General features: G+C 39.3%; 1 protein-coding gene across 4 annotated transcripts in view; it reads right to left on the bottom strand.

Moving 5' to 3' along the window:
• Nucleotides 1-18,871, bottom strand: part of mdfic (MyoD family inhibitor domain containing) — a 49,705-nt gene that overhangs the window by 15,951 nt on the left and 14,883 nt on the right. The gene's annotated exons all lie outside the window — the stretch shown is intronic.

The following is an 18,871-nucleotide window of genomic DNA, read 5'->3' as shown; positions in this document are numbered from 1 at the left end:
CTCTGAAAGCTAGTGCTTCCAAATAAACCTGTTAGACTATAACCTGGTGTTGAGAGATTTTTAACCTTAATTAGTGGAGGCACTCCAGAACAGCTATCATAGTTGATAGCTAACTATGCTACAGAAATTTCTTGAAATAAGACACACAGTGTTGATAATCAGCTGCTTAAAGTTTTTTTTTCCAAAAAAGTATTTTCTGAACTATAGGTGGCTGAGTCAGTGAGGTATAATACTTCATTTCCTTGTTCATTTGCAGGATTATAATTATAATTTTTAAAAGTACATTCCAGCATTCAAATCAAAATATCCTGTAAACAACAACAAAAAAGTTTCATTTGAAAAATATCTGAGTGCTGAAGGAGAGAAGTCTTCTGTTGGTTTCACATCATGCTATTTTTGGATAATTAGTTGTGCAATTTTATTAAAGTTTTTTTTAAAAAACGATGGAATATTTCAATTGGTAAGAAAACATTTTCACTGCAAAAACCATTCCAAAATGATGTTTTATATCATCTTCACACTCTTTTGGAACTACTCTATGCAGAAATCATTGGAAAAAAGTTTGTAAAATGTCAATAAATATATCTGAACAATCAACTGTTTACAGTCTCAAAATACAAACTCACAAGAAAATATTGCACAGAATGCAACTAATTTTAGAATTAACTTTCAAAAGCAGTCCTGTGTTTCAAATTTGCAAGACACAAACATCTGCTGTGAACTTTACGAGTTTTTCACAACAAACAACAACAACAACAACAACAACAAATTAACTGACCATACTTTTATTTTGTATACCCTTCAGGGGGAAAAGTATAAAAATAAACAAACACTGAGGTGACTTTAAAGTACACAACTGGACTTTAGAGGGTCAAGTCCAGAACATCTGGTTGATCGTCTATAAAAGTGGCCAGCAATTAACAAAGATAAAATTTCTCCCATTGCATTTGTAATTAGAAGCACACATGGCCACCATACAAAATACCTTGCCAATGATTAACCTCCCAAACCTTCCTTATTCAAAAGCATTTTGTGGTGTAAGATCAGAGCTTTACATTGGAACATTTTTACCCATTCCTCTCATTCTTGGATGAAAAATGTTGGCATCTACACTCAGGTAGCGACCTATTTTACAATTCAGATTAAAAATAAAGTTCTGGCTCCTAAATTATTAACACGTGTTTGTGACTCTCCAACCTCATAAAAACAAAATTAATGACTTTCAAATGTTTTCCAGTTACAGAACCACCTTTTGCTGGGCATTTAGAAATGCTCCTATTTAAACATCTCCAAGCTAAATGACATTGCTCAGGCAGAACAGGGAAACATTGTCTTCAGAAAACTTAAGTTCTCTATATCTTAAATCACAAACAGATGTGGAAAATAACTGTCCACAAATTTATTCATATTCAAAGAAAATACTGCTTGAAATAGGTGACTTAAATTTAACTTTCAAAATGCTCCTGTCGTCTACTTTCGAACAGCACACAATCATTCACATTCTTTGTCAGTTTTTAAATTTCTTCAGAACAAAATGGATGAACTGACCACTTGTTTTTCACATTCTTCATAGCGCAACAGTTAAAGTCAATAAGACTATGCCTTGCACATGGCATGCACAGCTTTTGTTACCAGTGCCACATCATGATTATAAGGCAAGGAACACCATGTTTCTGAAAGTGATAAAGTTCAGCCTTTTCCAAAATTCTGAATGCTGGTGCAAGTGGAAAAAGTGAGTCTTCAATAAAAGCTTGGTATGGAGTTTCAGGTTTCTGCTGCAGAATGCACCTCATGCACGAGGTTTGCTGCAACCATCCTTCAAGGATCTACAGGGTGTGCTTGATCTCGAGTGTTAGAAAAAAACTACTTACAACTCAACAGATCACAAGGATTGAGTGACATCATTACACAGACTTTGAGGAGGACTGGGATGTTCAACCTTATCACTGAGATTCTTATGACATGACAGCCTTATGGCACCCCTCTGTATTAATACTTTCAGGGACACATACAATAGCTTCAAAACTTGTTCTCTGTTTTTTGAGTCAGACCCTGAACAAAAGGGAAACTGAACCTTCAAGTTTGTGCTGATGAAAGCCAAAAGGAAACCTGAAGTTCGAGAACTTTGGGGAAACTAAAGCTGCTTGAAACAAATACAAGATAAAGAGCCAACCATGTTCAGATCAGTCAGCGGTGAAGTACAGGCAGAAAATGAAGAGTTGGTCCTGGAGTCGGGAACAAACAAAGTCAGTGGTTGCTACAGCTGGTTTTTGTCTGTCAAGCCTGACCCCACAGTTCACAAATTTGTCACCAATTGTTCAAAATTAGTGTCAATAGATAGAGACTGCAGGGAGCAGAGCTGCCCAGAATCTGGAGAAATCCACTATTTTAAAGACATTGCCTATGAACTCAAGCTGGTCGGGAGCAGTCACTAAAATCAAAATGAAAGGAATTGGAATTCTGCTGATGTTCATTGCTTTGAAGGATTTTGTAGTTGGAATTGGTGCCATTTAGTCCAGGGGCACTGTCCAGTGAGTACATGAAACATATTTGTTATTTTTTTATTACAAGTTCAATATTCAATAGAAGTTGAATTAGTATATATGTCATGGTGTAATTTATGTTGACTGATATTTGATTGTTAAATTAAAGTTATAAGAAGTGAAAAACATTCAGTAAAATTTGTTTTCTGTGCTGATTATAGATGTTTTTGATTTTGTTTCCCACCAGATGTGGGTGAAATTGGCTTGGCCAGCATTTATTTCCATCCCAAATTGCCATTAAAAAGTGATGGTAGTCTACTTTCAGACCATGAGACACAGGAACAAAAGCATGCCATTCAGTTCAAGTCTGCCCAGTCATTCAACAAGATCATGGATTAGTGGTGCTGGAAGAGCACAGCAGTTCAGGCAGCATCCAAGTAGCTTCAAAATCAACGTTTCAGGCAAATTTCGAAGCTACTTGGATGTTGCCTGAACTGCTGTGCTCTTCCAGCACCACTAATCCAGAATCTGGTTTCCAGCATCTGCAGTCATTGTTTTTACCTCGTTGATTCAACAAGATCATGGCCAGTCTGATCATTCTCACCTTCACTTCCCTGTTTTTTCCCTGTAACCCTTGAATCCCATACGAATTGTTAAATCTGATCAAGGATGAGAAAGACAATCGAGCCTCGACAGCCCTCCACAATAAAAAATTCCACAGATTCACTACACTCAGAACAAATTCCTCCACATCACTGTCTTGACGCCTTACTGTGATTATGCTCTTTGGTCCTAGATTCTCCCATAAGGGAAACGACCTTTCCATATCTACCCTGTCAAGTTTCCAAACACACATGTATGTTTCGGTAAGGTCACCTCACGTTCTTCTCAACTCCAATGAGTAAGACCCAATCTACTCAACCTCTTCTCATAAGACAGTCCCTCCACACCTGGTATCACTCTAGTGAACCTTCTCTGAACTGCCTCCAATGCCAGCGTATCTTTCCTTTGATAAGGGGCCCAAAACAGTTCAGTATTCCTGTTGTAGTCTGACTAGTACCTTGCACAGATATAGCAAAACGTCCATATTTTTAGATTCAAATCCCATTGAAATAAAGGCGAAGAGTCCACTTGCTTCCCATAAGAATAGGAGCAGAAATTAGGCCATTCAGCCCATTGAATAGTGGTGCAGACTCAAACCAGTTTCCTGATGAAGGGCTTATGCCTGAAACACTGATTCTCCTGCTGTCTGACTGGCTGTGCTTTTCCAGCACCACACTCTTCAACTCAGATTTCCAGCATCATTCAATCATTCCTGGTAAGTTTCGCAAACCCATTCTCCTGTTTTCTCCCCATAACCCTTGATCTCCTTGGCAATCAAAAACCTACTTTCCCTTTTACCTCCTTAATTTGAATGCTGGCTTTTTTGAAATTTAAGCATGAAGACTTCCAAATCACTGCGCTGTAGCTTTCTGCAGCCTTTCTTCGGTTAAGTAATATTCAGCTCCTCAATTCTTGTTGTGGTTTGTGACATCATTCTGCCACTGGTCTTACTGTGGTTCGGCCTCTTGATTCATACTTTTTCTTCTTTCCCACTGACCTCTCACTCAGAAAAGTTTACTTCCTGCAGTAGACTTTAGTAAAATAATTTCTGTCCCCCTTTGCACCAAATTCCCACTTAAACTCAAATTTCCAAAAGCATACACACTCAGCTTTCGTGTCAATCAGCTGAAATTTCCTCACACTGACTGTGGGGTGTAGGAATTCCCTTTCTTATATGAATGTGACCAGATTTTTTTTTAGCAGCAGTGATTTAAACTATAAGATAGAAGGTTAAGGAGAGTGTGGAGAAGAACTTTCTTTCACTCAAAGGTTTTGGAAGTCTGCACTTCGCTGCCTGAAAGGGTGTTTGAGTCAGAAACTCTTGTGACATTTAAGCAACAATTAGAAATTCACTTGTGTTGCCAAAGTTTCCAGGGTTATGGGCCAAGCACTGGAAAATGGGATTAATGCAGTTGGATCGTTGTTGCCTGACAGGCTTATGATGGGCCAAATGGCCTCCTTCTGTTGTGTAATTGTTCAACAGCCTGCAAAGTTAGATTGATTGGTTAAAATGAGTGCACAAAAAAAACTGGCAACTGGAATAAAACGTGAATAAATGTGAACTTGTCCTCTGGGAGAAATAATTTTTTTAAGAAGTTGAATCTTTAAATGGAGAGAGAGATGCAGAAATTGGCAATACTAAGGGATCTGGACATCCTGGCATATGATCAGCAAAATATTAATTTGCAGGAACCACAAGGAAAGTTGAACATTGAGGTTTATGCATTAGGAATGGAATACACAGAACAGATGTTTTACTGCAGCTGTACATGAGGATGTGGTCTCACCAAGGCCAAGTACGATGCACAGTTTTGGTTTCCTTCTTTGAGAAAATATATATAATTTTAATGAGAAGCAGTTTAGAAAAGCCTCATAGGTCATTTCTGAGATAAAAGGCTTATGAGGAAAGGTTGAATAAGTTGGGCCTATAATCACTGGACTTCAGAAGAATGACAGGTGATCATATTGAATTAGATAAAATCCTGAGGCAACTCGACAGGACTGAGGGAGTCCTGATGAAGGGCTTTTGCCCAAATCGCTGATTTCCCTGCTCCTTGAATGCTGCCTGACCTGCTGTGCTTTTCCAGCACCACTCTTATCTTGACTCTAATCTCCAGCATCTGCAGTACCCACTTCTTCCTAAGTTAAGCACTGAGGATGTTTCCTCTTCTGGGGGAGACTCCAGCTGTGGGATGCAGTTTAAGAACATGAAGGTCTCTTTTTTATGATAGTTTTTTTTCTCCCCGGAGGAGAACCAGGGGATCTGTGGAATTCTCTTCCCTAAAAAGGCGAGGTCACTGTGTTTATTTAAGGCTGAGTTACATACACACCTGATAGATGAAGGCATCATGGGTTAGCAGGGAAATGTAGAGATAAAGATGAGACAGGAGAATAGATGGATACCACAATGATGATTAGCCATGATCTTGTCAAATGGAGGGACAGACATGAAGTAACGGCCTACTCCTGCTCATGATTCATACACTTCATATGATCTGAAACATATAAAACTTATGTGGTCAAGAAATAGGTTATAAAGTTACTTTTCACAGGAGATCAGAATTCAAAAGAACTTTACTCTATAAAAAGGTCTAAATGAAAAAAGTTATTTATGGCATTTTCAAATATTGAAATTTGGATCTAGGGAAGTTCTTCCATCAGATTGTGAGCACAGGGTGGGGGATTGTTAAAAAGTGTAAACGTGAAACAGGAAGCTCCAGCAACTTATTGCTTTACATTGGCATGAAAGTGGGTGATGAAACAGATGATCAGCAGGTGAAAGCAAAAAAACTTTGTGAAGTTTAAAAATGGCATGCATTTAAATACTCTTGAAGTATTCTTAACTATACTCTTCAGCTTTCAGAATTTTTCATTTATTTTACTATTCAGCCAGACTGAAACTGAAACCAATGACTACTATTGCTGTAAATATTTCCAATACATTCTCACCTACAAGGAAATTAAAGAATAGCCAGAGAGCATCAAATAGATGCAATTTGATCAGACACGTTCTACAATTGTGAAAGTCGCACTTTAACAAAAGAAATTAAGTTAGTTTTCCTTCCTGCGTCTCTTGGGAGCACACACCAGTCACTTAAGTCTGTAAATGCATGGATATAAAGCATGGTAAACACACTTGTCAAAAGACTTTTAAAGATCGATGGGCAAGCTTGAAGAACTTACCTAAAAGGGGCAAGCCATTTTAGCCTTGGACCCTTGTTTCAATGGTATCATCAGCCCTGATCCTTTGAATGGCAAAGCAGGTTCGAGGGGACAAATGACCTACTCTTATTCCTATGGTTTTATAACTGCTCTAGAAACTACATCTGTACACTAATCTTTTCCACATCCCCTTCAATATGCTGAGAACAAAAATGTCCAAATCAAGCTCAATTTCAAATTTGTAATACATTTAGTATCAAACATTTGATGACAATTCCAAACCCCCTGCACTTTGTACACAGGAGCAGAAAATTGACCCTACAAAATAATCCTTTGCAGAGACAGACATTAAAGAAAGCAGCATTGCAGTGAGCAGTTGCAAATGTCAAGGATAGTATCACATTGATCTACATTATATTTTGCTGCCCTTTGCTGTTGTAGATGTAGCTAGCATCATACATCAATCCAGATGGACAAATTCAGTAGCACTTACATCGAACAGGAAGAAAGGAGATTTTCATTTTGAAATGCAATAAGAATTCTCCTGCACTTATATACATCAGTTTGACATTTTCATAAATTATTAAGCCCCAGTCAATTTGAAAGTAACTACTTGAGTCACATTCACTTTTTTGCACCACAGATAAGCTTTGAAAATAACTCCACAAATGTGCCGTATATGTAGCTGGGTTGGTGAAGGTAGTATTTGGCATGCTTGCCTTCTTTGGTCAGACCATGGAATATAGGAGTTAGGACATCACTGTACAAACCAATGGGAAGGCCTCTTTTAGAATACTCAGTACAATTCTGCTTGCCCTGTTATAGGAAAGATGTTGTTGAACTTGAGAAGGTGCAGAAAACATTCACAAGGATATTGCTGGATCCGGGGGGGTTTGACTTATAAGGACAGGCTGGGATTTATTTTCCCTGGAGCATCAGAGGCTGAGGGGTGACCTTACAGAAGTTTATAAAATCCTGAGGGTCATAGATGAGGTGAATAGCCAAGGTCTTTTTCAAAGTGTAGGAGAGTCCAAAACTAGTGGCCATAGGTTTAAGCTAAGAGAGGGAAGACTTAAAACAAACCAGAAGGGCAACTTTTTCCACACAGAAGGTCCATAGAACGAACTGCCAGAGGGAATGGTAGATGCAAGTACAGCTACAATATTTTAAAGCTATTTGGATAGATACATGAATAGGAAAGTTTGAGAGAGATATGGGTGAAACACAGGAAAATGAGACTACTTAAGTTTGGGATACCTGGTTAGTATGGATGAGTGGACCAAGGGTCTATTTCTGTGCTGTATGGCTGTGAGTACGGCAAAATTAAACCGACCAAATGTAACCACATCTGCTAATTGTATACATTATATGACAAACCACAAGAAAATTGCAGAACCATGAATGTAAATTGAACGAGTGGTTGAGAATATCAGAATTGATAGAAATAATATTTGTCAAAGAAACATCAAGGCTGTGGTTATTTCATGGTATAAAGTTTCTTTCTCTCCCAAGTTCAAACTTTCCAGCTCTCGCCAGAGATAACAAACCCAGCAAGTCAATTATCCATTGTTTTACAGATTGCTACCTAGATGACATAGTTCCTTCGACCACAGACTTTCATGTGAGAGGAGTCCAGAGTCTGACAAAATGGAGGCCAAACCCACTTATCCAAATAAGAGAACAGAAAGATTCTTCCAGAAAGTAAGCAATGTGGTGACCGCACTCCCCCCTTCCCCCTACACCCAGAAGCAGGTTACCTATCCCTTGAAAACTGGTCAAATTGAATCAAAAACTGCAATTATTTGGTCCAACGCACTCACCAATCCCTAAAACATACAATTAGGTGGATAAGAGGAAAAATGAATGGAGGAAAACTCTTCAGGGTTGCCAGCTTTGGCTCAACATCCCAATCAGCTGACAGGGATGGAAGAGATCATTCTGGCAAGTACCATAGACCAGGCCATTCCATCCATCAAATCCAGGACATGGAAGCCTTCTCACTTGTTAAAGGTCCTATGTGTACTCTGACCATTCTAACTGTGTTATTTTGGAATGGTCACAAGTCAATGAAACCCTTCAAAGCTAAGCCACCTACCATTCCTTATCTGAGTAAGGTTACCCCAATAACATCTTACAGTATTGAAGTATCTACCAATTGATATTTCACTTAAAAAGCAGCATGGTAAGCAGCGGGAAGACAGAACCTTTAGTATTATGCACCTACTGCATAAATTGAGAGACTGTTCCATTTTACAAGATGTTCTAATGTTTCAAATTAGTTTCATTAAACCAGTTATTGGAATCCTCTCTCTCAAATATATTATCCCTTGATGCAGCCACATAAATCAAACCGATAGCATGCCTAAACAATGCCTTTTAGACTTTTAATTACAAGTCGCTCTGCTATAATGCGTGTTTCGTCAGCATGAATTGGCTATAATGCGATCAACAAATGGTGGACGTTGCTTAGATAATGCGAACTTTCTACTGAATGGCTATAGTGAATTTCTATTAGTAATCTTCTACAGCGCAATTTTCTGCAGCAGTTTCCCATAGTGCAATTTTCTATAGCATGAGATTGTAGAGGTACTCAACTGTTGCTTTATAGCACAAGGACCTGGACAGTTTAATTGTAAAACTGAAGTTGAGTTAACTTAATTTACAGGCGTGATTATAGAAAGAGTTGAGAACCAATCTTAAGGTCCCCCAGTCCTCACGTTAAAATATCACAACACCAGGTTATAGTCCAACATGTTTAGTTGGAAATGCTAGCTTTTGGAGCACTGCTCCTTCATCAGGTAGCTGTGGGGCAGGATTATAAGACACAGAATTTATGGTTTCATGCAAGTTAAATGATTTATTGAACAAACATAGATTGTTCAAGCACCCAAAGAAACCCACACAGACACAGGGAGAACATGCAAACACCACAGATGGATACCCAAGGCTGAATCAATCCAGAGTCCCTGATGCTGTAAGGCAGTAGAGCTAATTACTGTGCCATCATGCTGCCACCTAACTTTCTTTCTGGGGTCTCCACGATTGCTGATATTGTAAAATGTTCTCTCTCTTCTTGGACTGTCCATGTACTTTTCAAATCTTCCATCATTACCTTCTTGATCTCTTTGTCCTCGCAAACAATTAATCAATCAATCAATCACCAATCTCTAACTACTCATCTATCTTTTGGTATGCAGTCATGTGAAAATCCATATCATCTAACCCATCACTGCATGTTTGAATCTCTCAATTACGTTTTCACCACCTCCCCCCCCCCCCCCCCCGCCAAATAAGTGAAATAATCCATATCATGGCACAATCCTTTCTCATTCTTCCCAACCTGTAAAATAGGTAGTCACTCCTACTAAATCTTGCCTTTTTTTCCTAGTGGGAGTACTGTAAAAGGGGTGCTTTGATATTGTTTCATTTTGGAATTTGTAAAGGAGTATTTTGGAACTAATGTCGTTACATTTTCACTTTGTGTTTATAAGTCTGTGTTAGAAGTAAATAGTTTGGTTTGTTTTATTTTATGTTTATTAACTGAATGAAACAACAATGTTTTATTGTTAAAACAAAATCTGCAACTTTGTGTGCTTATGTTTCAGCGAGATGCTACCTCATTAAAACAAAAACATTTATCAATCCACATTTCAGTCTGGGATCTGACTTGTATAATAATAATTAAAATAATAATAATAATCAGCTGGGACCATAATATTTGCAGATTAAAATGGGGGGAGAATTGTATAAGGCAAACAGATCCCACTGCAATACTCTTCAAGATAAGATTTATTACAAACCCTCTTTCGACAATCCAACATTGTCCAGTGCTAAATATGAATATTTTATGAATTACACTTCCTCAAAAATCAAAATCAACCATACAGATCATCCAAACAGCATTTTAAAAAACCCTTAAATTCTGAAAACTGAAAATAAAACAGAAATTACCAAAAATATATAGATAATACAAGACCTCTACAGAGAAAAGTTACCACTGCAGTTTGAAGTGGTCTTTAAAAGGCTTTTAACCACAAAGAATTTGTAAATGCTGAATGACCAGATGGGCATTTTTATTTATATCTTCAGCCACAACCCCTTCCCTATGTAATCTGAGCACACATCAGTAAACCATTTCCCTATCTCCACACCAATGTTCATCATATCCATCTCTTTGGAGGTCCATTAAAAAGCACCTAAATCTCCTTCCAAACCAACTACATACCCTTGCTCCAATTTTGCTACAGTCACTCTGTATCCCTTCATCCTCTCGAAATATCAAGCTATCAACAAATTCTCTGTCTTCTCCAGGTCTTTGAATGTAATGAACACCCAACTGAGTGCTACGCTCTCTGAAAATTTCTATTCCCAAAACCTCTAAAGCCAGCTCCTAGACTGAGCAGAGTCTCTGACACTCCTGATAACATCTGATTCACAACCCCAAACAGGGAACTCAAATTCTATGACGTCCACCTGGCTGAACTCCTTACAATCACTACAATCATCAGTTTAGTGATCAATGTCTAAGGCATGTTCTGTAATTGCACCTATAATAAGGCCCTTTTTAATCATATCCCAACCTTTGAGATGTTGAAACAGTCAACCACACTACGTTCCTCCACCACTATTACTCTGGTGTATCCACAGAGGAACTGATCTTGCATTGCTCTACCTTTATTTGTCTGCCACACAAGACTTCTACTCACTTTTGAACAAACATTTGATTCACAACACCCTATCTTCAACAACCTTATTTTCCGAAAGTAAAACAAAGAACTGCAGATGCTGGAGATCTGAAACAAACAGGAATTGCTGGAGAAACTTAGGTCTGGCAGCTTCTGTGAGAAGAAAGCAGAGTTAACGTTGATTCCAGTGACTCTTCATCAGAACCTTATTTTCCTTTTGTGTATGATGTTGCCTGTTGCTATTGTTTCAATCGTCAAGTTCTGAAGACAACTGGAATTGTCTTTATCTTATGGTAAATGCAGCCTTTAGGCAACATGCTATGATCAAGTTTGCTTTCAGCTTGAAGGGCAAAATTGTGGGTCTAATGCATGTGTTTTAAACTTCAATAAAGGAGTATGAAGGGAGAGCCAAAGTAAACTGGAACAGCTAGTCAAAAGGTAGGACAAAGGAGCTGCAGTGGCAAACATCATAAAGTATTTATTGACTCGAAGGATGCAACATCCCTTGCAAAAGGTTGAGGATTGTCTCAAATCAAAAGAAACACCGAACAAATCTGCAAAGATTTGTGGTAAGTCAGAGATTGATCACATTTTGAAACCCAGTAAATAATTTCTAAACCAAAAGTGAGAAATAATAGAGTTTGTGAAAGCTAACTCAAAGCAATAAAACACTATGATACAAGTTTCAATAAACATTCAAATTTTTTAAAAAAGTCAGTCTACATTTGGTCCTCTGGACAGGGGCTGAGGAATTGATGGAAAACAAAGAAATGATAGAGATGTTAAAAGAGTGTCATGTGGTGTCTGTTCTCGGTGTTGAAGATGGAGTTCATTGTCCAAAGTTACTTGAAAATCAAGAGATGAGCAGAAAGAAGGAACTTAAACAATCACCATTATCAAGGAAAATGATCTTGGAAAAGCAACGAGACCTGAAGACTAACAAGGCCTCAGGATCTGATAGCCTAGACCTAGGACCTTAAAACAAGTGACTACAAAGACAGAGGCATTGCTTATTATCTTCCTAAAGTCCTCAGATTCTGGAATAGCCACAGCAGATTGGAAAATAGCAAATGTAATGTATTTGGTCAAACAAGGAGGGAGACAGAAAACAGTAAACAACAAGACATTTAGCCCAACATATGTATAGGGAAATTACTAGAACAATTATGAAGGAAGTCAAAATAGAACGCTCATAAAATCATCATGGCAGAGTTAATATGCTTTCCATTTCCAAAAGGCATTAGGTAAGTTACATAATGTAGGAGGTAATAAAGGATTCTTTAGCTAACAGAAGGCAGACATCTTTCAACTCCATTTTGATTTAGCCGTCTCCCGACATTTTCCTCACCTTTGATGGCTTGCATCGTCCTGAACGAGATTTGCATGTAAATTAATCAATTGGAAAACACACGTGATTTACTGGTGTTACTTAATAGATGGAGAGAAAAAACATAGGTGATTTGGTGATGGGAAAACAAGTCAGTTTTGTATAAGAGCACTTCTGGATATTAAAAAATATTAGGGATAATGTATCATTTTCGTGATGTGGAGGTGCTGGTGTTGGACGGGGGTGGACAAAGTCAAAGGCAAAGGCAAGCTTTTGGAGCTCCCACTCCTTCCTCAGGCTCTGAAACCTTGCAGTTTAAAGTAAACCTGTTGGACTATAACCCGATGTCGTATCATTTTCAGGTTGTCAAACTGCAACCTGTGTGCCACAGGGATCCGTGCTGGTTCCATAACTATCTATTATTTATGTCACTGACTTGGATGAAAGGACCAAACATAGGAAGGTGGTGGCACTTGACTTGTAATCCAGCATCCTAGGCAAATGTCCAGGCAAAGTGGGTTGGAGTCACACTATTGAATCCAAATTTCCCAGCCTGCAATGAAAAAATCTGGAATTAAAAAACTATTGATTTAATAGTGACCATGAAAATACCTGATTGTCACAAAAATGTCCTCGATGGAAGGAAATCTTTACCTGGACAATCCTCACCTGGTCTGGTTTACAAGTTTATAACAATATGGTTGACTCTGAACTGTTCCCTAAAATAGCCTAAGTCGTCACATTTCGAGGTCCATATATGGTAGACATACCAGCCAATGCCCATGAGCAACTAAAAATAGATTGGCAAATTTGCCAAGGCTACCAAGAATTATAGGAAAGTAAGTTATCAAGAGAAGGTAGAAAGTCTGCAAAAGGGTAGATAGGTTAACAGAGTTGTCAAAAAGTTAGCAGGTGGAGCAAAATGTGTGAAAACATGAACTTATCCATTTTGACAGGCAGAAGATAGATGAAATTACTATTTAAGTGGAGAAATTGCAAAGCTCAGTGGCACAGAATGATATGGGTCCGCTAGTACATGAATCACAAAAGGTTAGTATGCAGGTACAGCAAGTGACCTGCAAGACAAATGTTAGCATATATTGAAAAATGAATGGAATATAAACATGGGGAAGGTTTGCCCCTTGCATTGGGCATTAGGCAGACTACATAGAGAGTAATGTGTAGATTTTTGGCTCCATACACAGGAATAATAGTACAATTCCTTGAAAAGCAGCTCAGAGAACATTAACCCAACTCCTGAGATGAAAGGCTTATATATGATAGAAGGTTGAGCTGTACATATTGCAGTTTACAAGAATGATTCTTGGGGGTATTTAACAGGGCGGATACCAAGGAAATACTGCCTCTTGTGAGAACAAATAATGAATATTTTGCATCAGTATTTACCGTGGAAAAGGATCTGGAAGATATAGACTGTAGGGAAATAGATGGTGACATCTTGCAAAATGTCCAGATTACAGAGGAGGAAGAGCTGGATGTCTTGAAATGCATAAAGGTGGATAAATCCCCAGGACCTGATCAGGTGGACTCTAGAACTCTGTGGGAAGCTAGAGAAGTAATTGCTGGGCCTCATGCCGAGATATTTGTATCACTGATAGTCACAGGTGAGGTGCTGGAAGATGGGAGATTGGCTCAAGTGGCACCACTGTTTAAGAAGGGTGGTAAGAACAAGCCAGGGAACTTTCGACCAGTCAGCCTAACATTGGTGGTGGGCAAGTTGTTGGAGGGAATCCTGACAGACAGGATGTACATGTATTTGGAAAGGCAAGGACTGATTAGGGATAGCCAACATGGCTTTATGAATGGGAAATCATGTCTCACAAACTTGATTGAGTTTTTTTGAGGCAGAGCAGTAGATGTGATCTATATGGACTTCAGTAAGGCATTCAACAAAGTTCCCCATGCGAGACTGGTTAGCAAGGTTAGATCTCAAGGAATACAGGGAGAACATGCCATTTGGATATAGAACTGGCTCAAGGGTAGAAGACAGAGGGTGGTGGTGGAGGGTTGTTTTTCAGACTGGAAAGGGCTCAGAAAAGATTTACAAGGATGTTGTCAGGATTGGAGGATTTGAGCTATAGGGAGAGGCTGAACAGGCTGGGGCTGTTTTCCCTGGAGCGTCAGAGGCTGAGGGGTGACCTTATAGAGGTTTACAAAATTATGAGGGGCATGGATAGGATAAATAGGCAAAGTCTTTTCCCTGGGGTCAGGGAGTCCAGAACTAGAGGGCATAGGTTTAGGGTGAGAGGGGAAAGATATAAAAGGGACCTAACGAGCAACGTTTGCACATAGAGGGTGGTGCGTGTATTGAATGAGCTGCCAGAGGATGTGGTGGAGGCTGGTACAATTGCAACATTTAAAAGGCATCTGGATGGGTATATGAATAGGAAGGGTTTGGAGGGATGAGCCAGGTGCTGGCAGGTGGGACTAGATTGGGTTGGGATATCAGGTTGGCGTGGACGGGTTGGACTGAAGGGTCTGTTTCCATGCTGTACATCTTTATGACTCTATGACTCTAAATAGAGATCACAAAGTTTAAGAATAAGGAGTCTGCCTTTTAAGTTGCTGATGAGGAGGTCTTTACTTCCCTGCCCTCACTGTCTCATTAAGTTGTCGAACTCTATTCCCTAGAAAGCAATGGAGATTAGGTAATTGCAGTTATTTGAGGCTGAATCAGATAGATCTTTGATTGACAAGGCAGTCAAGGTATATGGAGGAGAGGAGCAGACAGGCAAGTAGAGATGAGATCATAATCAGATCAGATCAGTTCTTAATAAATGGTGGAGTTGGCTCAAAAGGACGACAAGTCCTACTCTTGCTCCCAAATCCTATATTCCTGTGTTCAAGAGGAGATAGTGATGGAACCAGGAAGAGCTTTTCTGGTCAGAACTAAAACAAAAATGAGCACATTCAACTTGAGGAACAGGAAATGTCAACGTAATAGTCAGACAACAAACATACTGACTGTTGTTGTTAACAGGTTCTTTTCCCATTACTCACTTTTCAAAACCTGGCCTATCTTGATGAAGGTGAACTCTATATTAGGGGAGTAAATGTAAAATTATTCTAATTAAAATGATCCTCAAAACACCAGTAATTTGAGCAGTGTCAGTATCAACGTCATCGAGTGTGAGTCATACTCATTCTGCCATGCTTCCAGCAGGATTTCCATACTAGTGGAAAATCCTGACTTTCATAACAACATGAAAAAAAAACTTTTGATCTCTGCTTTGATGATGCTGTAACTGTTTTAACACATGCCACTACCTTGTAAATATAACCCCAATGTTTGACCTCCATTAACCTAACAGAGGTTTTCTGCATATAAATCAGGAAATTGAGAGTACAAATCATGGATGCGAGGATGGAATCTACACTGACAACTCCGTATAATACGGAGGGACAGCAATTAAAAAAAACTGCATAAAACCTCAGCAGGTCTTACAGCATCTGTGGAGAAAAATCAGAGACAATGTTTCAGCTCCAGTGACCCTCTTTCAGATCCAATAGTAGCTAGGAAAAGGTTGATGAAGGGGTGAAAGGGGAAAGGAGTAAGCAATAGATGGAGATGGAGCCCAGAGAGAGAGAGAGAGAGAGAAAAAAAAACAAACAAACTATTGGACAGACAATGGACTAGGTAAAAATCAGTCTGGGATAATAGCAGCTAATGTCAATTGGTTGCTATTGGTAGCAGCCCATGTGATGACAAGGCCTGGTGTGTGCAGGGTTGGGATAAAGACATTGGAGGAAGTGCTCAAGGCCTAAAATTACTGAACTCAGTATCAACTCCGGAAGGCTGCAGGGTCGCCATGGAGAAAATGCGATGCTGTTCTTCCATCTTGTACTGGAACTTCATTGGAGCACTGCAGCAAGCCCAAAACAGAGATGTTGGCCAGGGAACATGGTGGTGTGCTGAAATCACATGTAATAGGAAGCTCAGGGTCATTTCTGCAGTCAGAACGCAGGTATTCTGTAAAGTGGTCACCAGTCTGTGTTTCATCTCCCAATGTCCAGCAGTAGGGCTAATAGCAGTACTGCTTTCGTTGGCCTATAGTAATGACCTTGATTGGTGTGTGCAGGATAAAATTTCCCCACTTCCAGATAACAAAGATTGGAATCATGAAATAAGAAAGAGGATTGTGAATGACTTTGAATGGTAAAAGACATGTTCATAGAGCTGCTGGACATGTGGCAGATAAAATTTAAAGCAAAGTGCAGACCTGCAACACAGAATTTAATACAAAGTGTGAAGTAGTATATTTTATAAGGAAGAATGATTGTGTGTGTGTGGGGGGGTGAAAATTAACCCAGATTACACACTACTAAGGGGCTACAGAACCAGACAAGCACCAAGAGGTGTATGTGCTCTATTCAACAAATAGTTGAAGATAACAAAGCATTTAAAATGGTGCAGGTGATCCTGGGTATTTTAAGTAGGGTGACAACTACAAACATCAAGAAGGTTAGAGTCATAGAGATGTACAGCATGGAAACAGACCCTTCAGTCCAACCCGTCCATGCCAACCAGTTATCCCAATCTAGTCCCATCTGCCAGCACCCGGCCCATATCCCTCCAAACCCTTCCTATTCATATACCCATCCAAATGCTTCTTAAATGTTGCAATTGTACCAGCCTCCACCACATATTCTGGCAGCTCATTCCATACACGTACCACCCTCTGCGTGAAAAAGTTGCCCCTTAGGTTTAGGGTGAGCGGGGAAAGATATAAAAGAGACCTACGCCCTCTAGTTCTGGACTCCCCCACCCCAGGGAAAAGACTTTGCATATCAATGCCTCTCATAATTTTGTAAACCTCTATAAAGGTCACCCTTCAGCCTCAGACGCTCCAGGGAAAAAAAAGCCCCAGCCTGTTCAGCCTCTCCCAGATGCTCAGATCCTCCAACCCTGGCAGCATCCTTGAAAGTGTTCAGAAAAGATTTACAAGTTTCACAACATTTTTTCGATAGGAAGGAAACCAGAATTGCACACAATATTCCAACAGTGGTCTAACCAATGTCCTACACAGCCGCAACATGACGTACCAACTCCTGTACTCAATACTCTGAACAATAAAAGAAAGCATACCAAACACCTCCTTCACTTATCCTATCTACCTGCGACTCCACTTTCAAGGAGCAATGAACCTGCACTCCAAGGTGTCTTTGTTCAGCAACACTCCCTCGGACCTTACCATTAAGTGTATAAGTCCTGCTAAGATTTGCTTTCCCAAAATGCAGCACCTCACATTTATCTGAATTAAACTCCATCTGCCACTTCTCAGCCCATCGGCCCATCTGGTCCAGATCCTGTTGTAATCAGAGGTAACCCTCTCCGCTGTCCACTACACTTCCAATTTTGGTGTCATCTACAAACTTACTAACTGTACCTCTTATGCTCGCATCTAAATCTTTTATGTAAATGACAAAAAAAGTTGAGGACCCAGCACCAATCCTTGTGGCACTCCACTGGTCACAGGCCTCCAGTCTGAAAAATAACCCTCCACCACCACCCTCTGTCTTCTACCTTTGAGCCAGTTCTGTATCCAAATGGCTAGTTCTCCCTGTATTCCATGAGATCTAACCTTGCTAAATCAGTCTCACATGGGGAACCTTGTTGAATGTCTTACTGAAGTCCATATAAATCACATCAGGTTAGGAAAAATAAAAACATTGCACTAGAGAAACTCAGCATTTGTTGAGACAGAACCAGAATTAACAGAGTCCAATGATTCTTCTTTGGAAGTTATGATATATCTACAAACAAACACTGATTCAGTACTCGATTTTATCTGTCTCCTCCAGAGGCTCCCAACATCAGTGATGCCAGCCTTTGTCCAATTTAGTTAAATTTTACATAATATTGAGAAACAGCTGAAGGCACTGGATACTGCAATGACATTGTCCTCCGACACAACTCCAGCAATAGTACTGAAGTCACGTGCTCCTAAACTAGTCCTGTCCCTGTTTACCAAACTATTCCAATAAAGCTACAACATCAGCATCTACCTGGCAGTGTGGAAAATTGTCACATCTGCTCTGTACACAGAAAGCAGGACAAATGCAATCAGATAATTACCACCTCGTCAGTTTACTCTTGATCATCATTAAAGTGATAGAATGGGTCACCAACAGTGTTTGCAAGCAACACCAACAAAATGAGAGGGAGTGGAACCTGACAATGTGTCAAAACGACCATTTCCATTCGACTTGATTTCCTTTCAAGCACGTATCAGAGAGGCTCCTAAAACCAGGCATCAGTTCCCTTGGATATGTCCATTATGGTTTAATATTTGTTGTAAGACTCCTTTACAAAAATAATTGCCAATGAGTAATAGCAGTAATAGGCCTTGCTGATCTCTCAACTTTACTTTCACATTTCCATTTTGCTTGACTAAAATTGAACAGTGGAGTTGGTTTTCAGAGAATACTTTCTAGAACTTGTTTCTAAAATAATTGTAATGATGATTAATTTAGGTAGATTTAATAGAAAAAATACAAGCAAAGAGCAGAGTATCAGATTTTGATTCAAAACTATGCTTTCCATATTGTAAGATGTACATACTAGTACAAATTTCCTTCCTAAATATTTT

The sequence above is a fragment of the Chiloscyllium punctatum genome, chromosome 32 (genome assembly GCF_047496795.1).
Source record: "Chiloscyllium punctatum isolate Juve2018m chromosome 32, sChiPun1.3, whole genome shotgun sequence".
Taxonomy (NCBI): domain Eukaryota; kingdom Metazoa; phylum Chordata; class Chondrichthyes; order Orectolobiformes; family Hemiscylliidae; genus Chiloscyllium; species Chiloscyllium punctatum.
This window is presented reverse-complemented; position numbering and strand designations above follow the sequence as displayed.